At 43.3% G+C, this 9,243-nt stretch overlaps 1 long non-coding RNA gene across 1 annotated transcript; it reads left to right on the top strand.

Moving 5' to 3' along the window:
* The first annotated feature begins 1,285 nt into the window (after positions 1–1,285).
* Positions 1,286–9,243, top strand: LOC103349417 (uncharacterized). Its single transcript, XR_517585.3, has 4 exons — positions 1,286–1,481; positions 2,683–2,777; positions 8,333–8,395; positions 8,600–9,243. It is a non-coding gene; the product is annotated as an uncharacterized lncRNA (long non-coding RNA).

Here is a 9,243-nt window from a genome sequence, read left to right as displayed (position 1 = left end):
TTCTTTTTTTATGCCTGTTGGGTTTGATGTAAAAGTCTCAACTGTGTCTGGAAACATGAGACTAGCTAAAATATTCTTGAGGAGAATGTAAAGATGAGTGATTCATCTTAAATGTGTAACTCTTATGATTCAAATATTGTAGTAGTGCAAGAATAGATCAGAATGGTCACTATGGGGTAGAGCAGTCACCCTAGGAAGTATTCACAGCCCATCTACAACATCTCACAACGGACTCATTCCGAAGACTTCCTCTAACTAAGCAACTCATTGAAGACCATTCCTAAGTGCACTTCTGTTTATCAACTGGAGAAGGAACTCAGTGTCTACCTGAGTCCCATGGGGCCTCACTGGCATGATCAGCACCTCCCACCCCCTCTTCCTTTCTCAGATGAGAGTTGCTGCATGAAATCTCCAGCTCTGTGACCTCTCTGCTGGACAACTCTGAGGAACCAGGTTTGCACAGACTCGCCGTGTTCCCTACAAGCTTAAGGTACAATTATCCACAGCAGTAGAAGGGTTGAGAATGTGCTCTTCTTTGGTTGTTTTTGTTTCTTCTTTCAATTCCCTACTCTGCCAGTGTTTCCTGAGATAACCTTGCAGATAGATTATCTGCACCTGAATTTTTGGAGAGGTTATGGCTCATGGGGAGCCCAGACCAACGTATCAACCAAATTTAGTTCCTGGTGACAGGGCCAGGTCTTCATAGACCAGGGGCATCATTTACCAGAAAGTACTTGGTTGCACTTCAGGAGTCATCCCATTGTGCAAGGCAGGGACCCTGATAGTTTGCCATTTCTTCTAAAGTCCACTTTTGGAATTGCATTCTTGACAGATTTTTAATGTTAGAGTGCAAATATTAATGTTCTGCTCAAAGTGATGCTATAATAACATTATCATAGTACAGTATGTTTTTAAATTCCTGTCTTTCAAATTTATAAAGATAAATGTGGCTTAGTTTCTGTGATAAAAATAAATTCATTTACTAGTAAAAGAAAAATCAGTGGTGTTCTGGCAATTAGGGAGCTATTTAGGGCAAAAATCAAGTTATTTCTGTCTTCATAGTGAACACAGAAAATAAATATCATATTGATCAGTGAATAAATAAAAGATACTCTGGAGCACTAGAAAAGATTACCTAATATTTATCTTATCTTGAGCATTAAGTGTGATGAAACTGCAGAACGTTGCTGACTAATACTGTATAAAAATGAAACTTTGTGATGTCATAGTCAACATAAACAATGTCAAAAGATAGAGTGAAAAATGTTTTCAGATGTCATTGTGACAGAACCCCAAACTCTGAATCTACTTACCCAACGTGCATTGAGTCATTACTGGGCATCTGGGTTGGGGATTGGGAGGAAGTAGCTTTCTATTTTTGCAAAGCACAGAGAAAGGAGTATGGGCAGTTGTTGCTTAATTCCCAAACTGCACGAGGGATTAAAGATAAGGAATCTTCCAGCTGAAGTTTCAGTTAAGAGGTGAGTGTTCAGCTTGTGTGCATATCTCTGTATTCAGGGTCTTCCTTGATTAGTCAATGATAGGATGGCCATCATGTTCTTTTGGGAATTTTGAGAATGGCCACATGGGCTCCAGCCAGTCTGGGGGCTACCATATTGTTTGCTCAGGGCATGTGGTTCCTGTAGAAAAAAGACAGGGTGTGGTATCACGATGATGTTTGTAGAATAGGTAAATGAACTCACGAGAATGGTGGCCTGGGACCCTGTGCAGCCTGTTGCCTCTAGTACACCCCCCTCACTTCAGCAACTGAATCTTAGTAAGAGATTGATTTGCAGTCATCAAAGCAGGAAAAAGAAACTTGAAGCTAATGCAGGCAGATGGAGAGACTAGGACTTGAGAATATCCACACCAAAAGCTCCGAGTAGCATTAAAGGGCATTAAATATGCTATTAACATTATGAAGAAATGAGTGAACTCATTGAATTAAGATCTGACTGTATTTTCTAGCTGTACCACCTCTGGGAAATTAATTCATCCAGCTGTCTCAATTCCTTTTCTGTTAAATAGAAATAATAATTATACCCACTCAAGAGGGTGCTTTGAGCATTAAATGAGATTATCTAGTTAAGTGCTTTGCAGAATTTTTGGAAAATGTTAAAAATTTTGACAAAGCCTAATTTGAAGAACCATTTTAAAATATTTCTTTATTTTTTATTTTTGTTTTTATTTGAAAGACAGAGAGAAAAGGAGAGAAGGAGTGGGAAAGGGAGGGAGACAGAGAAAATGCTAAAAAAGATTTTCTATCCACTGATTCACTTCCCAAATGCCTGCGAGAGCTGGAGCTGTGCCTGGCTGAACACTATCTGGATCTTCCTAGTGGGTGGCAGGGACCCAGGGACTTGAACTGTAACCTGCTGCCTCCCAGGGAGTTCATTATCAGAAAGCTGAGTTGGAAGCAGCATAGCCAACATTCAAACCACTCCAATATGGGGTGGGGATGTCCCAACCAGCTACTTAACTGAGTGCCAAATGCCTGCCCTGAAGTATTGTCTTTTATTTTTTTTTAAGTTTTAAGCTTTTTATTCAGTGAGAGAAATGCATAGGAGAGTGAGAACCCTATCTGAAGGAGAGAGAGAAATCTGAATTGAAGTATTGTCTTTACAACTGGTTTATATCTCCTATACATAGTGAATACTTATACTATTTTTTTTTTTATAAAAGAGGATGAACACGTCATAGAGAATCAAAAAGAGGATGGGAATAAATCACAATAAAGAAACCCAGATGATTAAGTGCCAGGCATTTAATGAATTTCCGTGAGTATGAACAAATATAAATTGAAGATTCCTTTGCATATTGTTAAGTACCAAAAATTTTGTTTAACTATTTTTTATTAGTTCATGATCAGTAGTGCCAATCTTAAATGTATTTTGATGATAATCAATTAAATTATTGCCTTTCATACTCATCACACTTGGGAATAGTATAAAAATTAAATTTGGTTGAGTTACTTGAATTATTCTATTTTATCTAATTTCTCCACCCTTGTTGCTTGCGGAGAAAGGATCTGGGTAACTAGGGACAGCAGTGGGAGAAAGACTTTGAAGCACCTGAGAAAAATCAGGGCCAGAGTTGGGGTGTAGCAGGTTAAGCCGCTGCTTCGGATGCCTGCATCACATATAGGAGTGCCATTTTGAGTCCTTGCTGCTCTGCACTTCCAGTCCAGCTTCTTGGTAATGTGCATGGCAGGCAGCTGATGGTAATTAGGGTACCTGGGTTCTTGCCACCCAAATGAGATACCCAGATGGGGTTCCTGGCTCTTAGTTTTGACCTGGCCCAGCCCTGGCTGTTGCAGGCATTTGAGAGTAAACCAGTGGATGGAAGTTCTGTCTCTCTTCTTTCTGTAACACTTTCAAATCAGTCACTCATTTTCAAAAAGGGACTTAAAAAATCATTTCCTTAATGACCCAGGGGCAGGTGCTGTGGCGTAGTGGGTAAAGCCTCCACCTGCAGGGCCGGCATCCCATACGGGCACCAGTTTGAAACCTGGCTGCTCCACTTCCAATCCGGCTCCCTGCTGATGTGTGTGAGAAAGCTGTGAAGATGGCCCAAGAAGCCGTTGGATCCCTTTATACACGTGGGAGATCCAGAAGAAGCTCCTGGGTCCTGGCTTCTGATCAGCCCAGCTCCAGCCGTTGTGGCCATTTAGGGAGTGAACCAGTGGAAGGAAGACATCTCTCACTTTCTGCCTCTTCTTCTCTGTAACTCTGCATTTTAAACAAACAAACAAACAAATAAATCTTTAAAAATTAATGATCTAAAGGAGCAAAATTATGATAAGAATAGAAAATGGTGGTAAATAAGCTTTTGGAATCAGGAAAATTTTTTTCATAAATTATACTAAAATTTATGCAAAATGAAAAAATCCCTTTATTAAGTTCTATTTTACTATTTAGACTAGGAGAATATTCTACTGATAATGACTTTATTCTATCTTTAATGTTCACAAAGGAAGAATTGTGACTTATAAAAATCCAGCTTCCATATGACATGCCGTTCTTTTCCTCAGCAACAGAAATATTGTTGACTGCACCGTGTTTAGAAATATTAAACGTGCCAAGACCCCTGCATTTCTTGACTCACTTTTTGGATACATGAATTTCCTACTAATGAGCTACTTGCATTAAGCCAAGTCCTACTGATCAAATTATGTAGCAAGAAATGTACATACTTTTTCAGATTCCTTTACCATAGAGCTAGTGACCTACTTAATATCATTAATAATTTGAATATGGGGGCTGATATTGTGGCATAGTGGATAAAGCCTCTTGCTGCATGGCCAGCATCCCCAGTGGGTACCAGTTTGTGTCCCTGCTGCTCCACTTCCCATCCAGCTCCCTGCTAATGGCCTGGGAAAAGCAATGGAAGATGGCCTGAGTGCTTGTACTCCTGCCACCCCTGGATCCTTCTGGCTTTTGTCTTTGGCTTGACCCAGTGCTGGCCCCAGTGGCCATCTGGGGAGTGAAGCAATGGATGGAAGACCTCTCTCCCCTTCTCCCCAACCTCTGTTACTCTGCCTTTAAAATAAAAAAGGAAATAAAACTTTTTTTTAATTGAGGTTTGTTCATGGTAAAATAAGCCAAAAATAAGTAAATAAATAAAAGAATGTAAGCAAAAATAATAAAATGTAGAACTATCAACCTGAATATCTTGGAAGATTGGGAGATTCTGTAAGGAAAATTAGCCTAGTCATCGGGAAAATGCCTGACATGTGGGGAGGGGCTTCATAGTCTTAACGAAATGATAGTATGAGGTTCTAAGCCCAGGAAGCTTAGTGGCATCTGGATCCTGCTAGGATCTCTCTCTCTTTCTCTCTCTCTCTCTCTCTCTTTCTAGAGATTTCTTTATTTATTTGAAAGGCAGAGTTACAGAGAGTCAGAGAGAGAGAGAAAGCGAGAGCGAGAGCGAGAGTGTGAGAGAAAGAAAGAGAGAGGTCTTCTATCCAATAGTTCACTCCCCAGATGGCCACAATGGCTGGAGCTGTGCAGATCTGAAGCCAGGAGCCAGGAGCCTCCTCCAGGTCTCCCTCGTGAGTTCAGGGGCCCAAAGACTTGGGCCATCTTCTTCTGCTTTCCTAGGCCATAGCAGAAAGCTAGATCTAAAGTGGAGCAGCCGGGACTCAAACTGGTGTTCGAGCAAGGCTGAGAGGCAACACTGAGATGGTGGGCAGGCATCACGTGGCAGTGGCCTCAATGGAGCAGCAGTTTCCAAGAGTACAATCAGGTAGGCTGTGCCATCCAAGAAGACACAGAATGGAAAGACTCAGAATGCAAACACATATCATCAGAGCTTGTGGTTCATCGAGTTGATGTAAACATAGAGACGCAGGAGAAAGAGGTGGGATAAGTTAGCACACTGAGAAGAGGGTAGAGGGTAAGAACTGGACATGGGATGTGAATGTTCTCTCTTACAGTACTTCTAAGTCTTACTTTTCTCTCCCTTATCTGCCATCTCCATGGCCAGTGTGATTAAAAGAATCCAAATTGAGGGTGAGCAAGGGGCTCAGCAGATGGAAGGATCCAGAAGTCAGTGAACACTTATGCTATAGAAGAGCAATAAGGCAAAAGCATCCTGATCTCAGCACCAGCTTACCAGGAAGCTATGGCTTTGTGGATTTCATCTCAGGCTGAGAACCTGGGCCAGAATGGGTATCACCTGGGTGTGTGTGTGTGTGTGTGTGTGTGTGGTGTGCAATTTACATCTCCTGAATATTTGGTGTCTTCTCATTATCATGTATGGTGTCACATTTGCCGCATCAATACTTAGTAGATCGTGGATTTTTGTGACTCATGAACCAATTTCATGCCTTTTGGTCCCTCTATCGCCACCTGTGTTTAAGATACTCTTTTGGTCTGTTTCATGCATCCTAACAGAATATCTATTGCTGGGTAGTGTATAAATGAAAGAGGTCATGCAGCTCAGACGTCTGGTGCCTGGAATGCCCCATAGGGTCGTGCTAGCACCGTGTGAGGGCCCCCTGGCTGTGTCACAACAGGGTGGGCCGGCAGAGAGGGAGCCAGCTGCATGCAGAGGGGTGCCGGGGAAGATGCTGGTTAGGATGCTCACGTTCAGCATTGCAGTGCCAGGGGTCAGTCGCCGTCTCTGTCGCTCCACCCGGCTTTGTGCTAATGCACACGCTGGGAGGCAGTAGGGATGGCCCAAGTTCTTGGGTCCCCGCCACACATGTGGGAGGCCTGGATGGAGTTCCTTGCTTGGCCCAGTCCTGGCTGTTGAGGACATCTGGGGAGTGAGCCAGCAGATGGGAGCAGGCTGTCTCTCCCCCCTGCCTTAAATAACAAACAACAATAATTAATAATAATAACAGTAAAGAAACTGGGAGGGGGCCGGCTTGCTCTTTTTTAACATCCCACTCTTTCTGAGAGCTCACCCACTTCTAAGGGATCCAGACCTGTGACATCATCAGTTCCTTCCTGAGGGTGGAGCCGGGACCTAACTGCTTCCCTTGGTAAAGGTGCTGCCGCACGGGGACCAAGCTCCCACACCAACCCTTGGGAAACAAATCGCAGCGCCTCCTTAAGCTCTCCTTACTTGTTCCGCCTCAAGTGTCTTGTAGCTCAGGGACTCGCCACCCACGAGTGACACTTGCATCAGTTTCTCTCGCATCTCACAATTACTGTTGTTCTCACTATCTGTATTTAATGTTTTGTCTGTGTTTCAGCATTTCCATTTGCTTGTCCTGTTTGCTACGGGGGAGCTGAAAAATTCTCAAATAAAATGGCAAAAACACCTTCAGAAGGGGAATGTCTGAACGGAGACTGGGAGGGGCCGGGCCGGGGTGTGTGGACGGTAGACTCTTGTGTGTTTGTGGAACTTCATGCTGTGATGTGCTGCGGTTCTGCGGGAGCTGGCAGGGGTGGCCGTGGCCCTCCTCTTCATCTGGGCTCTTCCGTCATGACCTCTCTGGTCTGTCCCTTCTGGCTTCAGGGATCATGTTTAGGCACCACTGAGGAAGCATCTTCACAGAGCTGTGTACTTTAAAAACATTCCTTATATAAACTGCATCATGCTGTTTATTCCTGCAGCATCACATCCTCACCAGAACTAATAAATTATTTACTTTCAGCTGACAAAGGCTTAGCTAGAAAAACATACCAAAAATCAGAGGACCAGGGGATTGCAGAAAGAGGAACACACGAACTTTCTCAGGCCCTTGACTCCCAAACTGTTCAAGGGAGAATTCAGACTTGCATCAGAATTGAACCGTGGATCACACACGAAACAGGTTTGTCAGGAACCCAGCCCGTAAGTCCCTCTGCAGCTGACTCGTGTTGTCTGGGCAAGCCATCGATTGATTCTGGTCATTCGGTGCAGTAAACTCCAGATGAATTTTCATGAGCTGAGTTCCAACATAAGGGAGAAAAATCCCCGCTACCACTTACAGTATAAGACTCTCTTCTTTGTTTTTCATCTGGGATCATGGAAATCACCAAAGTTTTACTGCTGTGTCTTAAGATTCTATCAGGGTGGGTTGTGTGAACCCAACATTTGGCAATTTCTGTTTCCCCAGGCGGTTCCTTGGTAGTATCTGTCACACTGAGACAAACGTACTTAAAAAAAAAAATGAAGTCTTTAGCAATTTGAAGCTCCTTCCCCAGGTGATGGAATTATTTATCTGGGGACTGCCATGAAGGCCAAAGTTGAAGATGCCATAATCATAGGTGACAAAATGCTTCCATAAACAGGGATGCCAGTGGCCAACGTTGTGGTGCACTGGGTTAAGCCATCAAGTTGCAACACTGGCAGCCCATATGAGAGCACCAGTGGGAGTCTCAGCTTCTCTGTTACTGACCCAGCTCCCTGCTGATGTGCCTGGGAAAGCAGCAGAAGATGGCCCAAGTGTTTGGGCCTCTGCACCCACGTGGAAGACCTGGATGGAGTTTCAGACTCCTGGCTTCGGCCTGGCCCAGCCCTCACCATTTCGGCTATTTGGGGAGTGAACCAGCAAATGGAAGACCTCTTTCTGTCTCTCCCAATCCCTCTCTCACTCCTCTTTTCAATTAAGTAAAATAAATATTTAGAAAAAGAAAAAAAACAACTGATGTCACATTCATTAGTTTTAACTAAGGTGCCTTTTATGTTTAATCATTAATCAAAACCAATTGCTATATTTCAAATGGATTTTCTGTTCAGAGATGATGATGAGATATTCAAGATGATTTTCATGAGTTAAGCCTTCTATTTCATGACAGTTTGATAAAGAAACTGGTTGTGTAAAACTAAGAGGAATAATACTAAAGGGATGTTAATGTGTTTATGAGACCAAATATTTTGTTTTTTATATGTTGAATAGCATTTTTCCATGGGGAGAAAGAAGCCAGGGGACTACAAAGGAGTGGAGATTTCAACACAGGCAGTAAGTAAATTCATATAATAATAATAATAAAAAATTAATATAATAATAAATTACATATAAATTAAAATTCAGAGATGTCAGCCAGGTCTTAGCTTTGTGTAGTGTACATGAACAGACATGTAACATTTCACTTATTCATGTATCTGTAGTTCTACAAAAGACTTTGGGAGAAGCCAGAGGTTGTGTTTATCTTTGTGTTTCCAGTCTTCCAGAATTGTTCCAAGAGTGGGAGGGGAGAAATGAGGATTATCTTTGATCAGAAACAGCATGACTGGAATCTCCCCGGAACTGGAGCAAGCAATTTCCTGGACTGTGACACCAGGAACAGAATGCCAACTGTGACTCTGCAGTATTATCCTACTCTCGAATGCCCTCCGGTGACTTTTGTTTTCATCCCTGGCCTCCTCCCAGAGTGCTCACATCCAAATGATTGGCTCAGGAAGAAAGGGAGAAGGAGAGACAGAAAGAGGGTGCGGGGCACTGAAGTAACTGGAACAAGCGTCATGGAGGAAGTGTGGTAGAGTTAGAACGACTTGAAGGGAGATCAGGATCCAGACAAGTGAAGGAAGAACATTGCAAGTCAAAAGGTTGGCATCGGGGCTGGCACTGTGGTGAACCGGGTTAAAGCCCTGGCCTGAAGCGCCGGCATCCCATATGGGTGCCAGTTCTAGTCCTGGCTGCTCCTTTTCCGATCCAGCTCTCTGCTATGGCATGGGAAAGCAGAAAAAGATGGCTCAAGTTCTTGGGCCCCTGCACCCATGTGGGAGACCCAGAAGAAGCTCCTGACTCCTGGCTTCGGATCAGTGCAGCTCCAGCTGTTGCGGCCATCTGGGGAGTGAACCAGTGGA

This window comes from Oryctolagus cuniculus, chromosome 16, assembly GCF_964237555.1.
Source record: "Oryctolagus cuniculus chromosome 16, mOryCun1.1, whole genome shotgun sequence".
In the NCBI taxonomy this organism is placed as follows: domain Eukaryota; kingdom Metazoa; phylum Chordata; class Mammalia; order Lagomorpha; family Leporidae; genus Oryctolagus; species Oryctolagus cuniculus.
The sequence above is the reverse complement of the archived record's forward strand: the minus strand, read 5'-3'. Positions and strand labels throughout refer to the sequence as shown.